Genomic DNA, 24,553 nt, shown 5'->3' on the forward strand with positions numbered 1-24,553 from the left:
CATCCTCTGCCTCCCAGGTTCAAGTGATTCTCTTGCTTCAGTCTCCCAAGTAGCTGGAATTACAGGCACAAGCCACCGTGCCAGCCTTTTTCTTTCTTTTTTTTTTTTTTTTTGAGACAGGGTCTCACTCTGTTGCCCAGGTTGGAGTGCAATGGTGCAATCTCGGCTCACTGCAGCCTCGACCTCCCGGGCCCAAGCAATCCTCCCGCCTCAGCTTCCTGAGTAGCTGGGACTACAGGTGCATGCCTGGCTAATTTTTGTGTTTTTTGTAGAGACAGGGTTTCAGCATGTTTCCCAGACTGTTCTGGAACTCCTGGCCTCAAGTGATCCTCCCACCTTGGCCTCCCAAAGTGCTGGCATTACAGGAGTGAATCCTGCGGGGACTCACGTTTCTTCCAGCCAACACTCCAGGGCATTCGTTTTGTGGTGTGCAATAGGCAGACAGTAACATTTGGCAACAGTGGTGAGAGGGTATTGGGATAGAGCCTGGGGAAGGGAGACAAGAGTTCCTGAGCTAGGGACAGGCCTGACACAGGGTGCTGGCAGAACCCCCAAGAGAGGCAGGGCTCCAGAGATGGTGTAGAGCAGATAGAATCAGCAGGAATTGTAGCTGGTTTGACATGGAGCATGGCGGGGGGAGGAGTCAGAGTGACTCAGACTTCCATCCCTGGGGCTGGAAGAATGGCACAGCCATTATTAGAAATCGGAGAATAGGAGCAGGACAGAGTTGTGGGAGAGGCGTTGACAGCAGAGCTATTTATGGTCATCTCCAAACTTATTTCCCTGCCAGCTGTCTGTGCCCCCTCCCCCACCCAATCTGCCCTACCTGCTGCTTCCAGCACTGTCCTCCTAAAGCCCAGTCCTGAGCAGCTACTCCACAGCTCAGATACCCACAGGAGCTTCCCACGCCATGCACAATCAACTCTGAACAGCTTCTAACAGTCCATGGCCTCCACCTCCCTCTCCTCTCTTCTCTTCTGCTATTTCCCCCTCCCCAGGATCCCTAAATGTAGCATTCTCCTGAATTGTCACTGCCTCGGTGCCCTTGCGTTGTCCCCTCCCTCCACCAAACAGGTTCTCTACTGCCCACAGCCAGACCCAACTCACACTTGGTGGCTATGGACTGAATGTTTTTTTGTTTTGTTTTTTTCTCTCTTTTTTTTTTTGAGATGGAGTTTCACTTTGTCGCCCAGTCTGGAGTGCAGTGGCGTGATCTCAGCTCACTATGACCTCCACCTCCCAGGTTCAGGCAATTCTCCTGCCTCAGCCTCCTGAGTAGCTGAGATTATAGGTGTGTGCCACCATGCCCAGGTAGTTTTTATTTTTATTTATTTATTTATTTTGAGATGGACTCTTGCTCTGTCGCCAGGCTGGAGTGCAGTGGCGCAATCTCGGCTCACTGCAACCTCTGCCTCCCAGGTTCAAGTGATTCTCCTGCCTCAGCCTCCTGAGTAGCTGGGACTATAGGTACCCGCCACCACGCCCAGCTAATTTTTGTATTTTTAGTAGAGACAGGGTTTCACCATGTTGGCCAGGATGGTCTCAATCTCTTGACCTTGTGATCCGCCTGCCTTGGCCTCCCAAAGTGCTGGGATTACAGGCGTGAGGCACTGCGCCAAGCCTTAGTTTTTGTATTTTTAATTATCAAGATTTCACCATGTTGGCCAGGTTGGTCTTGAACTCCTGACCTCAAGCGATCCTCCCACCTCAGCCTCCCAAAGTGCTGGGATTACAGGCGTGAGCCACTGTGCCCAGCCTGGACTGAATGTTTGTGTCCTCCAAAATTCATATGCCGAAGCCCTAAGCCAGTGTGATGGTGTTTGGAGGCAGAGTCTCTGGGAGGTAATTAGGTCATGTCTTCATGAATGGGATTAGTGCCCTTGTAAAAAGAGACAGGTGAGAGAAGATCTCTCTCTGCCATGTGAGGTCATAATCAGGAAGAGGGCCGTCACCAGGAACCGAATCAACCAGCACCTTGATCTTGGACTTTTTAGACTCCAGAACCAACAGAAAAAAAAAAATTCTGTTGTTTATTTTTTACTTTATTTTATTTTATTTTATTTTTTGAGATGGAGTCTCATTCTGTCATCCAGGCTGGAGTGCAGTGGCACAATCTCAGCTCACCGCAACCTCCGCCTACTGGGTTCAAGTGATTCTCCTATCTCAGCCTCCCGAGTAGCTGGGATTACAGGCGCACACCACCACACCCGGCTAATTTTTGTATTTTTAGTAGAGACGGGGTTACACCATATTGATCAGGCTGGTTTCAAACTCCTGACCTCAGGTGATCCCCCCACCTTGGCCTCCCAAAGTGCTGAGATTACAGGCGTGAGCCACCATGCCCAGCCAATTCTGTTGTTTAAACCACCCAATCTGTGATATTTTTGTTATAGCATCCTGAACTAGGACAATGGCCAAGTCCAAGCCCACCTTCACAAGCCTGCACTGAGGGTAGGGGCTGCAGGGACAGTAGCATTCATTTACCTGGGTCATCATGTAGGGTATCCAACCCTCCAGACCCCTCCAATAAAAAAGCACAAAATCTATTCTGATTTTAGCTTTGGAAAATGGACATCAATGGGGTTCAGAAGCAAATTTGAAATATTTTGAAATACTATTTAATTTCTTGAAATTTTATCTCATCACTTAAGTTAATCCTAAAAATTCCTAATATTAATAAAACTAGAGAGCCAAGAGCCATTCTCAGTGGCACGTACCTGTAATCCCAGCTACTTGGGAGGCTGAGGCAGGAGGACCGCTTGAGCCCAGGAGTTTAAGGCCAGCCTGGGCAATATAGCTTAATCCAAGTAAAAACCAGAGACCCAGAGTTGGGGCTATGGGAAATGATTAAAAGTCATTACAAAGAACCAGGTGCTGGCCAGGAGCAGTGGCTCATGCCTGTAATCCCAGCACTTTCGGAGGCTGAGGCAGGTGGATCACGAGGTCAAGAGATCAAGACCATCCTGGCCAACATGGTATAACCCCATCTCTACTAAAACAAAAAAAACTAGCCAGGTGTGGTGGCGAGTGTCTATAGTCCCAGCTACTTGGGAGGCTAAGGCAGGAGAATAACTTGAACCTGGGAGGCAGAGGTTGCAGTGAGCCGAGATTGCTCCACTGCACTCCAGCCTGTCGACAGAGCAAGACTCCATCTTGAAAAAAAAAAGAACCAGTTGCAACATTGTCATGTTGCAGCAGATTCCTAAAGTATACAGATTTCATCCAATTTGCAGAAATAATTTGTATGATTCAAGGTCTCATTGCCTGGGCAAGTCAGTTAACCTCTCTGAGCCTCAGTTTCTGCATCTGCAAAATGTGGATAATAACAGCACCTACTCCTAGGGTAATTCTGAGAATTAAATGAACTCATGCAGATAAAATGCTTAGAATGGTGCCTGGCACACGTTGAGGGGATCTGCTGCTAGTGATGTTAATATTATCAGATCGTTCACATCTACAATGCACCAGTTTTTTTTGTTGTTGTTGGTTTTGTTTTGTTTTGAGACAGAGTCTTGCTCTGTCACCCAGGCTGGAGTGCAATGGCATGCTGTCCGCTCACCGCACCTCCACCCCCCAGGTTCAACCAATTCTCCTGTCTCAGCCTCCCGAGTAGCTGGGATTACAGGCATGTACCACTATGCCCGGCTAATTTTTTGTATTTTTTTATGGGATTTAGCCATGTTGGCCAGGCTGGTCTCAAACTCCTGACCTCAAATGATCCGCCCGCCTTGGCCTCCCAAAGTGCTGAGGTTATAGGTGTGAGCCACTGCACCTGGCCTACATGGCACCAGTTTACTGAGCCCCTATGACATGCCAGTCCTGACCCAGGGATGGACAAGAGGGCACATTCCTTTCCTGAGAGGACCTCAATCCACTGAGGAACATGGGGAAATGAATGTGTCAACAGATATTTCAAAACAGTGGATTGGCCAGGCACAATGGCTCATGCCTGTAATCCCAGCATTAAAGGAGGTCACAAAGGGAGGACCGTTTGAGGCCACGAGGTTGACACTGCAGCCAAATTTGTGTCACCACACTCCAGCCTAGGTGACAAAGTAAGGCCCTGTCTCAAAAAAGAAGAAGAAAAGAAAGAATGAAAGAGAGAGAGAGGGAGGGAGGGAGGGCGGGAGGAAGGAAGGAAGGAAGGAAGGAAGGAAGGAAGGAAAAGGGGAAGAGGAAGGAAATGTAATGGTGGTTACATGTTATTACATTGTCAAAACCCCTAGAACTGTACAACACAATGAATGAACCTTAATGTAAACTATGGACTATAGTTAATAATAATATATCAATATTTTTTCATCAATTGTAATAAGCATAACAAGGGTAAAATATTAATAGGAGAGACTATGAAGGATGGGCTGGGGTGGTAGGATGGGTATAGAGAACTCTGTGTATTACTTTGCTCAATTAGTCTGTAAATCTAAAACTGTACTATTAATAAAAAACAAAGTATTATTTTTCATACTTTTTTTCAAAAGGCATTAACAATAATCTAATGATGCAGGGCATTCCTTTTGAGCAAGGAAAGAAGGTAAAATGATTTAAATAGTTACCCTTGTGAGATTTTGATTTGTGGTATGTTTATGAAGTGTGGGACAAGGGGTGAGGGTGTTGGATTTGAGACATAGAATGATGCCAGGCATGGTGGCTCTCACACCTGAAATCCCAGCAGTTTGGGAGGCCAAGGTGGGAGGATTGGTTGAGGCCAGGTGTTTGAGACCAGCCTGGGCAAGACAGCAAGATCCTGTCTCTAAAAAAAATAATACTTTAATTTAATTCAACATAAAAACATAAAAAGAATGGGCCGAGTGTGGTGGCTCATGCCTGTAATCCCAGCACTTTGGGAGGCTGAGGCAGGCGGATCACATGAGGTCAGGAGTTCGAGACCAGCCTGGCCAACATGGCAAAACCCCTTCTCTACTAAAAGTACAAAAATTAGCTGGGTGTGGTGGCAGGCAACTGTAATCCCAGCTACTCGGGAGGCTGTGGCAGGAGAATTGCTTGAACCTGGGAGGCAGAGGTTGCAGTGAGCCGAGATCGCACCACTGTATTCCAGCCTGGGCAAGAGTGAAACTCTGTCTCAAAACATAATAATAGGATGGGCGCGGTGGCTCACGTCTGTGATCCCAGCACTTTGGGAGGCCGAGGTGGGCGGATCACGAGGTCAGGAGATCGAGACCATCCTGGCTAATATGGTGAAACCCCGTCTCTACGAAAAATACAAAAAAATTAGCCGGGCTTGGTGGTGGGCGCCTGTAGTCCCAGCTACTTGGGAGGCTGAGGCAGGAGAATGGCATGAGCCCAGGAGGCATAGCTTGCAGTGAGTTGAGATTGCGCCACTGCACTCCAGCCTGGGCGACAGAGCGAGACTCCGTCTCAAAAAATAATAATAATAATAATAAAATAAATAAAAAATAAAAATAATTTAAAAAATGGAATAAAACATAAGGAAGACATCAAAAAAATAAAAGAATGAGGTAGGTCAATATTTGCTGACATCAAAAGATGTTCTGTGCCAGGTGTGATGGCTCATGCCTGTAATCCCAGCACTTTGGGAGGCCGAGGAGGGTAGATTGCTTGAGTCCAGGAGTTTGAGACCAGCCTGGGCAAAATGGTGAAATCTAGTCTCTACAAAAAATACAGAGATTAGCTGGGCATGGTGGAATGCACCTGTGGTCCCAGCTACTTGGGAGACTGAGGTGAGAGGATCACTTGAACCCAGAGACAGAGGTAGTAGTGAGCTGAGATCACACCATTGCACTACAGCCTGGGTGACAGAGTGAGAGAGTGAGACCCTGTCTCAAAAAACAACAACAAAAAAGTTACATGATACAATAAATAAAAGGAGAAAATTGCAGAGAAGTAACCATATGTACACACACATACACATACATGAAAAATTGAAGGCACTTAAGCCAAAGAGTATGAGGGAGGGGTGGGATAATGCAAGACTCTCAATTTCTACTTTATACAGTTCTGTGGGGTTTGAATGTCATGTAACAAGCATCTATTACTTTTATAACCAGAAAAAAACAATTGAGATATATATTGTTTATTTTAAAAACAAACAGACACAGCCAGTCTCAGTAGCACATGCCTGTAATTCCAGCTACTCCGGAGGTGGGAGGATCACCTGAGCCTGGGAGGCAGAGGTTGCAGTGAGCCGAGATCATACCACTGCACTCCAGCCTGGGCAACAAAGTGAGACCCTGTCTCAAAAAAAAACAATGGATTTAAATGTAATACAGTACAAAATACTCATTGTTTCAAATTCTACCTTGCAAGTAACTTTTAAGAAACTATCACTTGTGCATTTTGTTACAGAAAATGAGTGCAGTCAGTTCTCTGTATCCAAAGGGGTCTGCATCCATGGATTCAACTGACCATGGATGGATGAAGAATATTCAGACAAAAGATTGCTTCTGTATTGAACATGTACAGACTCTTTTACCTTATCATTATTTCCTAAACAATACAGTATAACAACTATACAACTATTTACATTGTATTACATATTATAAATAATCCAGAGATGATTTCAAGTATACAGACAGGGCTGGGTGAGGTGGCTGATGCCTGTAATCCCTGCACTTTGGGAGGCCGAGGTGGGCGGATCACCGAGGTCAGGAGTTTAACACCAGCCTGGCCAACATGGTGAAACCCCGTCTCTACAAAAATACAAAAACTAGCCAGGCATGATGGCAGGTGCCTGTAATTCCAGCTACTTGGGAGGCTGAGGCGGGAGAATCACTTGAACCCAGGAGGCGGAGGTTGCAGTGAGCTGAGATCCTGCCACTGCACTCCAGCCTGGGCAACAGAGCAAGACTCCATCTCTAAATAAATAAGTAAATAAATAAAGTATACAGACAGATATTTGTTGGTCATATGTAAGTACTACACTATTTTCTATCAGGGACTTGAGCATCCTGAGATTTTGGTATCCATAGGAAGTTCTGGAACAATCCTCTATGGATACCAAGGGATGGTTATATTCTCAATATCTGAAAAAACTATGAAGTACTCCCTCCCATTCCTTTTGCAGCTGTGTGAGGCTGGGTTTTCTTCATATACTTCAACCCAAACAGCATAATAGCAACACAAATGCAGAAGCAGCTATGAGAATCCAGCTACTTTCATTAAGTCAGATATTGAGAGAATTGCAAAAATGTAAACAATGCAATTCTTTTGAAGTTTTTTTTGGAAACTGTAGTTATTTTTAAATAAATAAATATTTCTTTTTTTTTTTTTTTTTTTTGAGATGGAGTCTCCCTCTGTCGCCAGGCTGGAGTGCAATGGCGTGATTTCGGCTCACTGCAACCTCTGCCTCCCGGGTTCAAGCGATTCTCCTGCCTCAGCCTCCCAAGTAGCTGCGACTACAGGCATGTCCCACCACGTCCAGCTAATTTTTATATTTTTAGTAGAGATGGGATTTCACCATGTTGGCCAGGATGGTCTCAATCTTTTGACCTCGTGATCTGCCCATCTCGGCCTCCCAAAGTGCTGGGATTACAGGCGTGAACCACTGCGTCCTGCCTAAATAAATATTTCTAAAACATATTCATTTCTAACTTTTAACTCAGTAAATATGGTTATATATAACCCGTAAATGCAAAACCTCTTTGGAATCCTCAAAAACAATGTATGTAAAAGGATGCCAGTAAAACCACCTCTGCAAAAATTCTAACAGTGAGAGAAATATAATATAACTGACTTCATCTTGCTTCTAACCTGAGAAGCTAACTGCCCTTGCTCATTCCTGGGCATAGGCCAAGCTAACTATGGGAAGAATTTTGTTTATAGTTTAACCTTAAAGCAAGGATTAGCCTGGCACAGTGGCTCATGCCTGTAATCTAAGCACTTTGGGAGGCTGAGGCTGGAGGATCACTTGAAGCCAGGGGTTTGAGACCAGCCTGGACAACAGAGTGAGACCCTGTTTCTACAGAAAAAAAAAAAAAAAGAGAGAGAGAGAGAAAAGAAAGAAAAGAAAAGAAGGATGATAATAATCCTTTCTCAAAACTAACCCCCATCATGTTTGGGACTGAAACTGCCTTTGTAAAGCCAATGAAAGACCTCGAATTTAGAAGCATGGGAGGGGTCTGAATTATGCTAACCTGTAAGCATACTTGCTTTCCTATAATCACTTACTGCTCAGCAGCCATATAGATTTGTAACTGCTGGAGGTCACAAGATTTGCAACTTCCCTAGTTGTTCCTATAGATAACATCACTAGTGTAAACCTAAGGCTGGTCTGAGATATTTCTCACACTTTTGCATTCTGGCAGACCAACTGACTTCACTCAGACCCATGACCCACACCAAGGGACTGACTCCACCAGTCCTGTGACCCCACTCAGAAACTGACTCAGCACACCAAACAGTTTAAACATTCCTCTTATTTCATCCCCAGCCAATCAACAGCACCAATTCCTTAGTCTCCTGACTGTCAAATTGTCCTTAAAAGCCCTAGCCTCTGAGTTCTTGATGAGATGGATTTGAGAAACATCTCTGGTCCTCTGCTCAGCACCCTATGATTATTAAACTCTTTCTCTACTGCAACACCTTCTGTTTCAACACATTGGCTTTTTCTGCGTGGCAAGGAAGAAGAACCTGTTGGGTAGTAACACCAAAATAAAAACATTTGAGAATAATTTTACTAGAAGAGAGTAATTGCATCTCAACAAAAATGGAGGCCACATTATCACACAAAAGATATTTAATATTTATACGTGTCAAAAGACAAAATTACAATAAATTTATAATAAAGATCTCAATTGCCTTTATGTGTGATTCTAGAATCAGGCAACACTTTATTCCATAAAACAGAATAAGTGTTATAATGAGCTGAGCAGAGAAGGTTGGCATTTTTTTTTTTTTTTTTTTCTTGAGACAGGGTCTCTGTCACCCAGGCTGGAGTGCAGTGACACAATCACAGCTCACTGAAACGTCAATCTCCTGAGCTCAAGTGATCCTCCCACCTCAGCCTCCCCAGTAGCTGGGACTACAGGCATGCAATACCATGCCTGGCTGATTTTTTTGTTCTTGGTAGAGATGAGGTCTTAGTATGTTGTACAGGCTGGTCTTGAACTCCTGAGCTTAGGCAATCCTCCTGCCTCAGCCTCCCAAAGTGCTGGAATTACAGGCATGAGCCACCACACCTGGCCATGGAGATTGGCCCTATAGACAGAGAAGGGCTGAAGAAAGAAGAAACAAAGAGTGCATTACAGTTGAGCCTTCAAAAACACAGGTTTGGACTGTGCACTTCATTTATTTGTAGATATTCTTCTTTTTTTTGTCTTTTTCTTTTCTTTTTGAGACTGAATCTCGCCCAGGCTGGATTGCAGTGGTGCGATCTCAGCTCACTGCACCTCCGCCTCCCACGTTCAAGTGAATCTTGAACTAATTCAAGAGAATCGCTTGAACCTGGGAGGCGGAGGTTGCAGTGAGCTGAGATTGCACCGTTGTACTCCAGCCTGGGCGACAGAGAGAGACTCCATCTCTAAATAAACAAATTCATTAAAATAAAATCAAATTACTGTTTCTTTTAAGGCAGGGAAAGGAAGACAGAACAAAATAAAAATGACGGATTAGTTAACAGCAGATTATTTTAGGCTACTTTTTTTGTGTAAAGACTTTATTATATCAATTAAAGATTTAAACAGGTCTGTTTGGGAAATCCGCTGTCTCTTCCTTCTGATTTCTTCAAAGGTAAACCAACAATTTATTGTGGGTGTGGTGAAAATGGAACTGTAGCATGGGTGACTCCATTTTGATTTTCAGTCTGGTCTGTTAGGGCCTAGTGCAGGAACTTTGTCCAAAATAATGGGCTCATATAATTTTTGTTTAATATACTGTGTAATATATAGTCCATATTAAGTTTTCCCAAATTGTCCCAATAATTAATGTAAGCATATTTTTAAATTACAAACACATAAGATTTAGGAGCTCTCTTTTTGATAGTGATTTTATATTTTATTGCACTGGGTCTTGCTAAAGAAAAAATGATTCATGATGCTTGTTAAAGATGGAAAGGCAGGTTTTATCCAAGGTGAGCTATGGTAATAGGTATAGGGACCATTGTGATGGGGTCTTGTAGTGGGGGAGAGAGTGGACTCAACTGCAACTCCAACAAGGACAAGTGGGGATCTATAACCAAGGAGTGGGGGGTTGGGTGTCAGTGGATGGAAAACTACTAAAAAGAAACATCGAGGATAAAAGCACTTCTGTTCTGGCTAAACTGACTCATAGCATTATTGCTGAAGGCAGGCCAGGGTGATAAGATATCAAGGGGGGTCAGATACCAAGGTTGGGGCCTGCCTTCTTTTTCCCTCCCCCTCCCCTCCCCTCCCCCTCCCCCCCCCCCTCCCCTCCCCTTTCTTCTTCTTTCCTTCTTCTTTCTTTCTTTTTTGTTGAGACAGGATCTCACTCTATCACCCAGGCCAGAGTGCAGTGACACGTTCTCGGCTCACTGCAGCCTTGACCACCTGGACTCAGGTGATCCTCCTGCCTCAGCCTCCAAGTTGCTGGGACCACAGGCATGTGTCTTAATTTTTTTATATTTCTTGTAGAGATGGGTTTTCACCATGTTGCCCAGGCTGATCCACCCACCTTGGCCTCCCAAAGTGCTAGGATTACAGGCGCAAGCCACCGTGCCTGGCCTAGATTTTGTTAAACTGACTTAGCTGGTCATTTGCTCAAACTGGATTCTACAAAGATAGAGAGGGAAGCCCGAGGTCAGGCCTATGGAGGTGGAGGACTCAGAGGACGTTGACTGAAGTTTTGGCCAAAGGGAAGTCTTTGTTAGTTTATAATTTGTCCTCTTTGACATGTATTGACTCTTCTTTGGTGCCAATGTGTGGTCAAATGTGTAAGTTCCAGGTGTCTTTGTTTTGTTGTTGTTTGATATAAGGTCTCACTCTATCACCCAGGCTGGAGTGCGGTGGCATGATCTCGGCTCACTGCAGCCTCGACCACCTGGACCCAGGCGATCCTCCCACCTCAGCCTCCCAAAGTGTTAGGATTACAGGTGTGAGCCACTACACCCAATCTTTTCCCTTTTTTTTTTTTTTTTTTTTTTTGGCAGGGGAGATGCGTTAGAGTGCAGTGATATGATCCCAGCTCATTGCAGCCTTGACCTGGGCTCAAGCAATCCTTCCACCTCAGTCTCCCAAGTAGCGCCACTGAAATCTACGTTCTTACAAGTTTTTATAAGCTATTTGTTTCTAAGAGAGGTGTTAAGCCTGCCCAATGTGGTTGTGGATGTGTTCGTTTCTCTTGGTAATTCCATCCATTTGTGCTATATATATTTTGAAGTTTTCTTAAGTGTTATGCTCATACCTGTTATATTTTTCTAGTAAATTACTCCTTTTATCATTAAATAATGATTCTCTTTATACCTAATCTTGCTTTTTGCCTTAAGATTTATTTTGAACTATTGTATATTGCTACACCAGCTTTACTTTGGTTCATATTTGCCTGATACAACTTTTTTCATACCTTTTAATTTTTTCTGTTACATATTTTATGTGTATCCACACATAGCTGAGTTTTGGTTTTATAAAATACTTTGAAAGTCTCTGTCTTTTTTTTTTTTTTTTTTTTGAGATGGAGTCTTGCTCTCTTGCCCAGGCTGGAGTGCAGTGGCACAAACTCAGCTCACTGCAACCTCCGCCTCCCAGGTTCAGGTGATTCTCCTGCCTCAGCCTCCCCAGTAGCTGGGATTACAGGTACGAACCACCAGGCCCAGCTAATTTTTGTAGTTTTAGTAGAGACGGGGTTTCACCATTTTGGCCAGGCTGGCCTCAAACTCCTGACTTTGTGATCTGCCTACGTCGGCCTCCCAAAGTGCTGGGATTACAGGCGTGAACCACCGTGCCCAGCCGAAAGTCTTTGTCTTTTATAAAGATATTTACACTGTTCACATTTATGGAGATTGCTGAATATTTTTTATATTTCTATCACTTTATTTTGCACTTTCTATTTGCCATGCTTTTCTTTTGCTTATCTATTTATTTATTTATTTTAGAGACAAGGTCTCACTCTGTTGGCCAGGTTGGAGTGCAGTGGTGTGACCGTAGCTCACTGCAACTTCAAGCTTCTAGGTCAAGGGATCCTCCCACCTCAGGCTCCCAAGTAGTTGGGACTATATGCCCATGTTACCATGCCTGGCCTTCTTTTACTTCTTTTCACATCCTTTTAAGCTTTCTATAGGATCAGCCAAGATTTCTTTATTCTCCTCTACCTCCCTTACTGGTATGGAAATGATATGTTCTATTTCTACCTGTTTAGAAATTAAATTCAGACTTGGGAACCCATATCTATAATCTCAGCACTTTGGGAAGCTGAGGCAGGAGGATCACTTGAAGCCAGGAGTTTGAGACCAGCCTGGGCAACATAGCAAGACCCTATCTTTACCAAAATTGAAAAACAATTAGCCAGATGTGATGGTACACACCTGTAGTTACTCAGGAGGCTGAGGCAGGGGGATCCCTTGAGCTCAGAAGGTCAAAGCGGCAGTAAGCCATGATCACAGCACTGCACTCTAGCCTGGGTGGCAGAGCAAGACCCTGTATCAGAAAGAAAAAAAGAAAAAGAGAGAGGGAAGGAAGGAAGGAAGCAAGGAAGGAAGGAAGGAAGAAAGAAAGGAAGGAGAAGGAGGGAGGGAAGGAAGGAAGGAAAGGATGGAAGGAAAGGAAGGAAGGAAAGGAAGGAAGGAAGGAAGGAAGGAAGGAAGGAAGGAAGGAAGGAAGGAGAAAGAAAAAAAAGGGAAAGGGAAGGGGAGGAAAAATTAAATTCTTGACTTTACAAAGTTTAAAACTCATCATTTTATTTATCCTTCTTAAAAATATGAGAAACAGATTATTTCTCTCCAATTCTCCCATCTTTCATGTTATTAGTCCATAATATTTTAGTTCCAGTGGGAGTTCTAAGCCTTCTCATTTTTTTTTAAGTAGATTTATAAACATGTTTGCACCTTTCTTTTTTCATAGAGATGGGGTCTTCCGATGTTGCCCAGGCTGGTCTTGAACTCCTAGATTCAAGGGATCTTCCCACCTCAGCTTCCCAAAAGTGCTGGGATTACAGGTGTGAGCTACCCAGCCATGCCAGTTTCTTCACTCAGCATTGTGTCTTGAATTTCACTCCTGCCTCCTGGGTTCAATTTCCTAATAACTGAAAGGTGTCATTCAACAGGTCTTTTAACAAAAGTCTGTGAGTAATTAAGCTTCTCTGTTTCAACTTGTTTTATTTTACTCTCACTGCTAAGGTCTAAATGTCTCACAGAATTCATGTATTAAAATTTAATGGCTGGGCCAGGCGTGGCAGCTCACACCCATAATCCCAGCACTTTGGGAGGCCGAGGCGGGCAGATTACTTGAGGTCAGGAGTTCAAGACCAGCCTGGCCAACATGGCAAAACCCCGTTTCTACTAAAAATACAAAAAAAATTAGCCAGGAGTCATGGTGCATGCCTGTAATCTCAGGTACTCTGGAGGCTGAGGCAGGAGAATCACTTGAAGCCGGGAGGCGGAGGTTGCAGTGAGCCGAGATCGTGCCACTGCACTCTAGCCTGGTCAACAGAGCAAGACTCCATCTCAAAAAAAAAAAAAAAATCAATGGCCATTGAGATGGTATTAAGAGGTGAGGCCCTAAAGGCTGAGACAGGAGAATCGCTTGAACTTGGGAGGCGGAGGTTGCAGTGAGCCAAGATCGCACCACTGTACTCCAGCCTGGGCGACAGAGTGAGACTGTCTCAAAAAAAAAAAAAAAAGAAAACATAACATTACCCGCACCCCAGAAACCGTCCTTAAGTGCTCTCTTAGACATTATTTTTCCAAATTCCCCAAAGGTCACTACTACTATCCTAACTTCTACTAAAATGATTGATTTTGCCCATTTTTATTTTTATGTAAATAAAATCATACAGTATATACTCTGTTGTGTCTTTCTCAACATTACATTATAAATTCATTCATGTTTTTGCATGTAGCTATAATTTACTAATTCCGTTGCTATCTAAAATTGCATTTTATGAACCTGCCATAATTTATTTCTACTATTTGCATTCTACTATTGATGAACATCAGGTGTTTACAGTTTGGGGCTATTACTAATGATGCTTCTATGAACGTTCTTACACTTATCTTCTGTACATATATACAAAATTCTGTGCAACAATACTTAGGAGTGAATTACTGGGTCATAGGACATACACATACATATATAAAGTGTCCAGCTTTAATAGACACTGCCAATTTTTCAGATTGATTGTCTAATTTATATTCTACCAGCAAAGTTTGAGAGTTTCAGTTTCTCTACAGCACTGATACAGTTAGCATTGTCATTCTTTTCAGCTTTAGTTATTCTGGTGGGTATAGTGGGAGCTCAGTGCGATTTTTAAATCGCATTTCCCTGGGGACTAATGAGATTGAGTTCCTTTTCATATGCTTATTAGCCATTTGGATATTCTCTTGTGAAGCCCCTGTTTCAAATCTTTTGCCTATTTTCCCATTGGCTTTTCTGCTTGTTTGTGATTTGCAGGAGTTCGATATACATTTTTTTTTCTTTTTTTTTTGTTTGACGGAATCTCGCTCTGTTACACAGACTGGAGTGCAGTGGTGCGATCTCGGCTCACTGCAACCTCTGCCTCTCAGGATCAAGCAATTCTCCTGCCTCAGCCTCCCGAGTAGTGGGATTACAGATGTGCACCACCACCCCCAGCTAGTTTTTGTATTTTTGATAGAGACAGGGTTTTGCCATGTTGGCCAGGCTGGTTTTGAGCTCCTGACCTCAGGTAATCTGCCTGCCTCGGCCTCCCAAAGTGCTGGGATTACAGACATAAGCCACCATGTCCAGCCTTGATATACATTTTGATATGAGTCTTATTTATTTATTTATTTATTTATTTATTTATTTATTTATTTTGAGACAGAGTCTTGCTCTGTCACCCAGGCTGGAGTACAGTGGTGCGATCTCAGCTCACTGCAACCTCCATCTCTCGATTTCAAGTAATTCTCCTGCCTCAGTCTCCAAGTAGTTGGAATTACAGGCACACGCAACCATGCCCAGCTAATTTTTTTTTTTTTGGTAGAGATGGGGTTTCACCATGTTGGTCAGGCTGGTCTCGAACTCCTAACCTCAAGTGACCCACCTGCCTCGGCCTCCCAAAGTGCTGGGGTTACAGGCGTGAGCCACCGCGCCCAAAGTCTCCTTTTTGGATGTATGTATTGCAAATGTCCTCTTACTCAATGGCTTGCTTTATTTTTTTAACACATCTTTCAATGCACAAAAACTTTTAATTTTAATGTAGTCCAACTTATTGACCTGAGAAAAGAAAAATAGCTCAGAACAGTCTGAGCTATGTGAGGTATACAAAATTGATCAGGCCCAGAGAGACTTGAGTATGGGACTTCAGTCACAGCTCCCCAGGCCCTCCCACATTCATGCCTGGGGCAACTGTTTAAAGGCCTTTTTTTTTTCCTTATCTGTTATCTTCATGTCCTGGAATTCCTGATACAAAAAAATCAATGGATAGCCAATCAATAGCTTATATTATTTTAATGTAAATTCTTGGTAGACCATTTAGGGACTGCTTCTCCTTTTTTCCTTTAAAAACCCATCTATAACTACTGCTAATTGGAGCACTTATTCAGGGCAACTTGAATCTGTGCTCCCAGGTTGCAGTCCTCAACTTGGCCCAAATAAACTCTCTATTTGTATAAACGATTTTCCCTCAGTTTCTTCCTCTAGGTCAACATATCTTTCGTTTGTTTGTTTGTTTTTTGAGATGGAGTCTTGCTCTGTTGCCCAGGCTGGAGTGCAGTGGCACGATCTCAGCTCACTGCAACCTCTGCCTCCCAGGTTCAAGTGATTCTCCTGTCTCAGCCTCCAGAATAGCTGGAATTACAGTCATTTGTCACCACACCCAGCTAATTTTTATATTTTTAGTAGAGACGGGGTTTCACCATGTTGGCCAGGCTGGTCTCAAACTCCTGACCTCAGGTGATCCACCTGTCTTGGCCTCCCAAAGTGCTGGGATTACAGGTGTGAGCCACCAAGCTCTGTCAACATATCTTTTATGTTTATTATTTCTATGTCCTATGTAATAAATCTTTTCCTATCCCAAGATTGTGAAAGTATTCTCCTATAGTATCTTCTAGAAGACTTACGCCTTTTTCAAAACTCCTATAGGCCGGGCGTGGTGGCTCACACCTGTAATCCCAACACTTTGGGAGGCAGAGGCGGGTGGATCATGAGGTCAGGAGATCGAGACCATCCTAGCTAACACAGTGGAACCCCATCTGTACTAAAAACACAAAAAATTAGCCAGGCATGGTGGCATGCGCCTGAAGTCCCAGCTACTCGGGAGGCTGAGGCAGGAGAATCGCTTGAACCCGGGAGGTGGAGCTTGCAGTGAGCCAAGATTGCACCATTGCGCTCCAGCCTGGGCGACAGAGTGAGACTCTGTCTCAAAACAAACAAAAAACTGCTATAATATCTTCCTAAAGTACAGAAGCTTTAGGTTTTTTTAAAACTTTTACAATGATACCTATAATTAATCTAGAATTGATTTTTATCCACCCTGATTTCAGGTATGTTTAAATGTGAAAAACAATGTGTTCTCAAGAATTGATAAAATAGTTATTTTTTTAGCCCTCACTTGTTACTTAATACTTTAGGGCATTTTTCTCTGCCATTAAATATTCTTCTACAACATATTTTTAAATTGTAAATTGGCAAATTACCATTGTATATGCTTATGGGTTACAAAGTGATGTTATGGGCTGGGCACCAGTAATTTCAGCACTTTGGGAGGCCAAGGTAGGAGGATTGCTTGAGTTCAGGAGTTCAAGACTAGCCTGGGCAATACTGTGAAACCCCCATCTCTTAAAAAAAAAAAAAAAAACCAAAGTGATGTTATGATTTATGAATACAATGTAGAAAAATTAAATCAAGCTAATTAACATATCTGTTACCTCAAATTCTTATAATTTTTGTAGTGAGAACATTTGAAATTTACACTTAGTGACTTTGAAATATATAGCACATTATTATTTACTATATTCACCATGCTGTGCAATATATCTCAAAGAAAAAAACTGATTCCTTCTGTCTAATTGAGGATTTGTACCCTTTGACTATCATTTCTCCCAAGGTTTTTTGTTTGTTTTTTTTTTTTACTAGCAGCCTAATAGTCCATCATATTCCTCTCCCTGGAGCAGGGGCTCTGGAATCAGTCAGGTTAATATTCTGTCCTCACCTCTTAGGAACTATGTAACTTTTACCTTTTTTTTTGAGACGGAGTTTCACTCTTGTTGCCCAGGCTGGAGTGCAATGGCGCGATCTTGGCTCACCGGAACCTCTGCCTCCCAGGTTGGCTAATTTTGTGTTTTTAGGAGAGATGAGGTTTCTCTATGTTGGTCAGGCTGGTCTCAAACTCTTGACCTCAGGCGATCTGCCCGCCTCGGCCTCCCAAAGTGCTGGGATTACAGGCATGAGCCACCGCTCCTGGCTGAACTATGTAACTTTTGACAAGAATTTTACTCTCTAGGCTTTAGCTCTTATGGGAGATGGCCAGGTCTAGAACTGAGTTAGTTTCATAGTTGGATCTCAATCCCTAAATGATTGAGTTAGAAGCCCTACATCAACTGAAATAGTGGATCATTAACTAGAACAGTCTTATTTACTCATGAAAGTCTCCTAAAGACCTAGGATAGGCCACATTTTGAGAGTCCACAGTTTTATTGTCTGTGACTAAGAACAATAAAACTACACGAAACGATGCCCTGTGGTGTTTGAAAGCTGTAGTCAGGGTTGGCAGCATGAAGGAGTGGCAATTGAACCACTTAATTAAATTCCCTTATCAGATGATCAGATTATTGTTTATCAGTAGAGCTAGCGGTTGAGGCCTCCGACCTTGTCCTAGCTGGTTGCGTTGGGAGAGTTTCCAGACTTCTCTGTGGCTCACTTTATCATCATCTGTAAAATGGGTAGAGTAACAGCTTAGTACCAACCTCATAGTAATGTGCTGGTTAAAATATACTCAGCTGGCTGGGTGCGGTGGCTTACGCCTGAAATCCCAGCACTTTGGGAGGCTAAGACGGGTAGATCACCTGAGGTCAGTAGTTCGAGACCAGCATGGCCAACATGGTGAAACCCCGTCCTACTAAAAATACAAAAATTAGCCAAGCGTAGTGGTGCACACCTGTAATCCCAGCTACTCGGGAGGCTGAGGCAGAAGAATCACTTGAACCCAGGAGGTGGAGGTTGCAGTGAGCTGAGATAGCACCACTGCACTCCAGCCTGGGCAACAAGAGCGAAACTCCATCTCAAAAAATAACAATAATAAATAAATAATACTCAGCTGGCCGGGTGTGGTGGCTCATGCATATAATCCCAGCACTTTGGGAGGCCAAGGAGGGTGGATCACTTGAGCTCGGCAGTTCAAGACCAGCCTGGCCAACATGGTGAAACCTCTTCTCTACTAAAAATACTAAAATTAGTCTGGCATGGTGCCATGTACCTGTAATCCCAGCTACTAGGGAGGCTGAGGCAGGCAAATCGCTTGAACTTGGGAGGTGGAGGTTGCGTGAGCCGAGATCGCATGACTGCACTGCAGTCCAGCCTGGGTGGCAGAATACAACTGTGTCTGAAAAAAAAAAAAAAATAACTCAGCTGGAGATGGACGCAACATGTGATAAGTGATGAATAATGGCCACCATCATTCTCATCTCTGGCCGGGGTAGGACTAGTGAGATCTGGACGTGTAAGGTAGCTCACTCAGATATTGGATTAAGGAGACCCAAAAAACTGCAGTAGAACTCAGGCCCTGTTCATCTGGGGCAGATGGCTAATACTGAAACTCACAAGAAATGGCTAACAACAAACTTCCTAGAAATCTGTTTGGGCCGGGTGCAGTGGCTCACGCCTGTAATCCCAGCACTTTGCAAGGCCAGGGTTGGCGGATCACATGAGGTCAGGAGTTCAAGACCAGCCTGGCCAACATGGCAAAACCCCATCTCTATTAAAAAATAGAAAAATTAGCCAGGGATGGTGGCACGTGCCTGTAATCCCAGCCACTTGGTAGGCTAAGGCAGGAGAAACGCTTGAACCCAGGAGGCAGAGGTTGCAGTGAGCCAAAACAGCGCCACTGCCCTCCAGCCTGGGTGACAGAGTGAGACGCCGTCTCAGGGGGAAAAAAAAAGAAATCAGTTTGTCCAATGAGGTACTGGTAAATGTTTAACAACCAGCTCCAGTGGGGTTTGTGTGTGTGTGTGTGTGTGTGTGTGTGTGTGTGTGTTTGCTGACTTGTAGCATTTGCTGATTTTGGTAGTGTAAATATTTCCACCATGGCCAATTTCAAACTACCAACACGGCATCACAGAACAGAGTTGTATATTTCCATCTATAATATTTCTACCATATAGATGCAACAGACATAAATGTCCTCAAATGCATAGATACTATTAAAATATAGTAAAATAATTAGAAAGTGATGAGTTTGAGTCTTTTAATATAATCATAAGTTTATATAACTTAATTTTTAATAATGGCTGTGTGTAACAACTGGCTTGCAAAATTCTTGAGAATTTAACAGTTGGCTCTCATGAGCCTGTACAAGCTGGCTCCAGACACCACTCCAGCCACCCCACGTCCCCTTTTGGATCTTGTGGAGTATAGCCCAGGACGCAGCAACTGCACAAGTGCTCAGGGCAGCTTCAATATCCTTCTTAGGAACTCCTTCCTCTGGCAACTGTGTCCCCCTCCCAGAGGACACAGCCCCAGAGGTGACCTTTTCCCTTCCAGGCTCCAAGCTGTTTAACATTCTCATCCACCAGCACCTCCCCCTACTGCAGGGCGGCTATTTCAGGAATGCCGGGACACGCACGTAGGGCATCCTGGCCAGCCACTTGCTGGCCAGCCACTTGCCGAATGCACCCTGTCAGGTACTCATAAGGTCATCCAGATGGCTAGACAGAGATCAGCAGCCTTAGGAAGGGGCTGCCTGCTCCTAGGCTCACAGCCCCTTGATACCTGCATTCTCGAATTAGAAATGCCTTGGCAAACAGACCCTAGAAGTCCACTGCCCTCGTGTATTTCAAAACCTGGATCCAAACTACCATTTCTTAGTTTAATCTCACTTCTGCCCATTGCTTCTCTACCCCTGCAAGTGACAACAGAGACAGTCATAAATAATGTTGGCAACTTCACGAATGGGGTGCTTGCTCTAGAATTATCCTACTTAATCCTTATAACAACCCTATGAAGTAGGTACTATTTTTATCCCAGTTCTGTAAATGAGAAGTCCAAGACTTGGGGTGATATGTTAACTTGCCCACAGTCATATAGAAGGACTGTCTGGGGAACCCAAGTGTCTTAATCAGTGTTTTTTCTTCTTTTTCTTTTTTTTTTTTTTTGAGATGGAGTTTTGCTCTTGTTGCCCAGGCTGGAGTGCAGTGGTGCAATCTTGGCTCACTGCAACCTCCGCCTCCCAGATTCAAGTGATTCTCCTGCCTCAGCCTCTCAAGTAGCTGGAATTATAGGCACCTGCTACCATGCCCAGCTAATTTTTGTATTTTTATTTTATTTTATTTTTTTATTTTATTTTAATTATTTTATTTTGAGACAGAGTCTTGCTCTGTTGCCCAGGCTGGAGTGCAGTGGCATGATCTTGGCTCACTGCAAGCTCCACCTCCCAGGTTCACACCATTCTCCTGCCTCAGCCTCCCAAGTAGCTGGGACTACAGGCGCCCGCCACCACACCTGGCTAATTTTTTGTATTTTTAGTAGAGATGGGATTTCACTGCGTTGGCCAGGATGGTCTTGATCTCCTGACCTCGTGATCTGCCTGCCTCGGCCTCCCAAAGTGCTGGGATTACAGGCCAGCCCATAATCCCTGGGATTACAGGTGAGCCACCACACCCGGTCAAATTTTTGTATTTTTAGTAGAGACAGAGTTTCACCATGTTGGCCAGGCTGGTCTTAAACTCCTGATCTCAACCTCAGGTGATCTACCTACCTCGGCCTCCCAAAGTGTTGGGATTACAGGCATGAGTCACCGTGCCTGGCCTTTTATTTTTGTTTTAGATGGAGTTTTCGCTCTTGTTGCCCAGGCTGGAGTGCCGCATTGCGATCTTGGCTCACTGCAATTTCCACCTCCCAGGTTCAAGCGGTTCTCCTGCCTCAGTTTCCTAAGTGGCTGGGATTACAGGTACACACCACCACACCCGGCTATTTTTTTTTTTCTTTTTTTTGTATTTTTAGTAGAGATGGGGTTTCACCATGTTGGCCAGGCTGGTCTCAAACTCCTGACCTTGTGATCCACCCACCTCAGACCCCCAAAGTACTGGGATTACAGGCGGGAGCCACTGCACCCGGCCTATCAGTGTTTTTTCTTTTTCCCTCAACTGTCTTCCTTTACATAGTATCCTTGTTTCACACGTGATTATTTTGCATCTTTGACATGTTGCTTATTACTAAACATCTCAGCACAGAGGCAGTAGTAGAAGCCATGAGTCTGATAAGTTTGCTGAAGGAGAGAGTGTGCTATGAGGAGGGATTGTTGACAAGACCCTGGAGGACACAAGGATCTAACAGCTCCTAAGAGGAGACAGAGAAGGTGCTGTCCCACAAAGTGCTAGATGTCCCAGGAGAGAGGTGTCCAGGGGATGACTGTGGGGGGGAAGCTACAAAGTGGACAAGTAAACGAGCACCGGAAGGTGTCCCAGGGATCTGGCAATCAAGAGGCCATCAGTGACCCAGGCAGGATCTGTTTCTTCATTTCTTTGCCAGTGGGTGAGGAGGCTGTAGCAGGGAAGGCAGGAGACCCAATAGGTGGGTGGAGGAAAGGCAGGGAGGTCGCAAAGTAGGGCCAGCCAGTGTAGACTTCCCTTCCAAGAAGGAGAAAGAGGGAGAGAGACATTAGGTGGAAGGAGGCTTTTGGGATTTGGGTTTTAGTTTTAGTTTTTTGTTTTTGTTTTTGTTTTTTAAAAAAACACGGTTTCGGCAGGGCGCGGTGGCTCACGCCTGTAATCCCAGCACTTTGGGACGCCAAGGCGGGGAGATCACAAGGTCAGCAGATCAAGACTACCCCGGCCAACGTGGTGAAACCCTGTCTCTACTAAAATAAAATAAAAAAAAATTAGCCAGGAGTGGTGGCGCATGCCTGTAGTCCCAGCTACTCGGGAAACTGAGGCAGGGGAATTGTTTGAACCCAGGAGGCAGAGGTTGAAGTGAGCCGAGATCCCGCCACTGCACTCCAGCCTGGCAACAGAGCGAGACTCCGTCTCAAAAAAAAAAAAAAAAACAAAACATAAACACAGTTTCACTCTGTCGCCCAGGCTGGGGTGTAGTGGCACCATCTTGGCTCACTGCAACCTCCACCTCCCAGATTCAAGCAATTCTTGTACCTCAGCCTCCCAAGCAGCTGGGATTACAGGCACACGCCACCATGCCTGGCTATTTTTTGTATTAGTAGAGATGGGGTTTCACCATGTTGGCCAGGCTGGTCTCTAACTCCTGACCTCAAGCGATCCACCTGCCTCAGCCTCCCACAGTGTTGGGATTACAGGCGTGAGCCACCGCACCCTGCCAAAACTGTGTTTTTTAAAAAACTAAACTAAGGCGCCAGGCCTTAGTTTTAGTTTAGTTTTGTTTTAAGCTGGGAATGCCCTTAGCACATGTCTATGCTGAGGAAAGGGAGCTAGTAGAGGTGAGGCTGGAGATGCCAGCAAGAGGACAGTGATGGCTGACACCATAGATGTAGGGGGATCCAAGTCCCAGACCAGAGAACACTCCCCTGCCCTCCTGGTTTGGTGGGAGCTAGATGGCTCCTGCCTGGCGGCCTGTATTTTCTCGAAAGAGGAGGCAGAGGGTGAGGGGATAAGTAGTTGGGGGACTGAGGATAGTGGAGGAGGCGTGTAACAGCCAGTCTGAGAGGACAAGAGAAGGGGTTGTCAAGAGAAACAACTGAAATAGGAAGTAATACAGATGCTCCTCAATTTGCAAGGGGCTATAGCCCCATAAACCCATTGTATGTGGAAAATACATTTAATGTGGGCAGCACAGCAGACACTCCCCCGACTGATAATGGTTTGATTTCAGATGTTTCGACTTTATGGTGGTGTGAAAGCATTACACTTTCAGTAGAAACCATAACCCCATCGTAAGTCGTAAGGAGTTCTTTGACTTAGGTTGGGGCTACATCCTAATAAGCCAATCACAAAGTTGAAAAATCCAGAATGGAAGCGTTGGAAATCGGAGACCATCTGTACAGGCGCAGTGGGACCATCTCTGCAGGTGTCAGGGCCCCAGCAGCTGAGACTAGACTTGGCAGATGCTGATTATGGGTTCTGTCTGCAGCCCATAACCTTGTCCATTGTCTCCTTTTTTACTGCTTTTGCCACCAGAGAAGGACACTCTCCCTCCAGGTTCTGGGAACCGCTCACCATGGCCCCCCATTTAAAACTCCATGAGGGCCGGGCGCGGTGGCTCACGCTTGTAATCCCAGCACTTTGGGAGGCTGAGGCAGGCGGATCACCTGAGGTCAGGAGTTCGAGACCAGCCTGGCCAACATGGAGAAACCCCATCTCTACTAAAACTACAAAATTAGCCGGGCGTGGTGGCGCATGCCTATAATCCCAGCTACTGGGAGGCTGAGGCAGGAGAATTGCTTGAACATGGGAGGCGGAGGTTGCGGTGAGCCGAGATCGTGCCATTGCACTCCAGCCTGGGCAACAAGAGTGAAACTCCGTCTCAAAAAATAAAATAAAATAAAACTCCATGAGGCCGGGCACAATGGCACACACCTGTCATCCCAGCACTTCAGCCTTTTGACTCTTGGACAACACAGTAGTTTGCCAGGGGCTCCCCAGCCTTTGGCCACAGACTGAAGGCTGCACTATCAGCTTCCCTACTTTTGCAGTTCTGGGGACTGAGCCTCTACTGACTTCTTTGCTCCTCAGCTTGCAGACAGCCTATCATGGGACTTCACCTAGCGATGGTGTGAGTCAATTCTCCTTAATAAACTCCCTTTCGGCTGCGCATGGTGGCTCATGCCTGTAATCCCAGCATTTTGGGAAGCCGAGGCAGGTGGATCACCTGAGGTCAGGGGTTCAAGACCAGCCTGGCCAACATGGTGAAACCCTGTCTCTACAGAAATACAGAAATTAGCTGGGCATGATGGTAGGTGCCTGTAATCCCAGCTACTTGGAAGGCTGAGGTGGGAGAATCACTTGAACCCAGGAGGTGGAGGTTGCAGTGAGCTGAGACTGCACCATTACACTCCAGCCTGGGTGACAGAGTAAGACTCAGTGTCAGAAAAATAAAAAATAATAAAAAAAACTCTGTTTCATACATATATCTATCCTATTTGTTCTGTCCCTCTAGAGAGCCCTCACTAATCCACTCACTTTCTTAAGATCACTTAACATGCATAGTAACCCCCCATGAAGAATAAGGAAGTTAGTCATTTTGCCCAGAACAGAGCAGGACTTCCCGTTTCAGGTCTGTGATTATCCCATTTTGTCACAGGATATACCACAAGATCTCCTGAGGCT

The sequence above is a fragment of the Nomascus leucogenys genome, chromosome 6, assembly GCF_006542625.1.
Source record: "Nomascus leucogenys isolate Asia chromosome 6, Asia_NLE_v1, whole genome shotgun sequence".
Lineage (NCBI taxonomy): Eukaryota > Metazoa > Chordata > Mammalia > Primates > Hylobatidae > Nomascus > Nomascus leucogenys.